Source organism: Rhea pennata, unplaced genomic scaffold, assembly GCF_028389875.1.
Source record: "Rhea pennata isolate bPtePen1 unplaced genomic scaffold, bPtePen1.pri scaffold_33, whole genome shotgun sequence".
NCBI classification, from domain to species: Eukaryota; Metazoa; Chordata; class Aves; order Rheiformes; family Rheidae; genus Rhea; species Rhea pennata.
In genome coordinates this window covers 3750226-3750816 of record NW_026907680.1, presented here as the reverse complement: position 1 = coordinate 3750816, position 591 = coordinate 3750226, and positions in this window count along the sequence as shown.

Sequence of the window (591 nt, the reverse complement as noted above, 5' to 3'; positions counted from 1 at the left end):
ACTTCCTTGCACTGGGGACAACACAGTAGCAGCCTGTGCTGTGTCGCCATGGGGGGAGGTTGTTGTAGTGCCCCACTGCCCTCCTCCCCTCGCAGCCAGGTTTCCCACATGGGGCCATGGCCCGGCTGAGCACAGCCTCAGCGCCCAGCCCAGCCGGTCCCCCAGTGGGGTTATCCCTGCCCCAGGACCTCCCACTGCAGGGGTCAGGGCAGTCCCACAAGTGCCCCGTGCAGCCCCTCCCCACTGCAGGGCCAGCCCTGGCCTGGGGCCCACGGGGGTCCCGTTCCCCTCTGTGACACGGGCTGGCCTCACAGGGGACATCCCCGCCGGGTCACAGCCACCGCTGCCCTCTCCTGCCCGCCCACGCACCCTCCCCACTCGTCTCCCACAGCCCGCCGCAGCGCAGGCGCTGGGGCTGCTCTGGGCACCGCTGTGCTGCCAGGAGCCAACGAGCCCCAGCAGGAGCCGGCGACGGGAGCCCGGGGCAGCACGGGGCTGCGCTGAAGGGCGCAGCAGGAGCAGCCGAGCGGCCAGGAGGCCTTTGCCAGGCCCCTCCTGCTGCGCGGCGAAGCCAGAGCACCCGGCACGGAC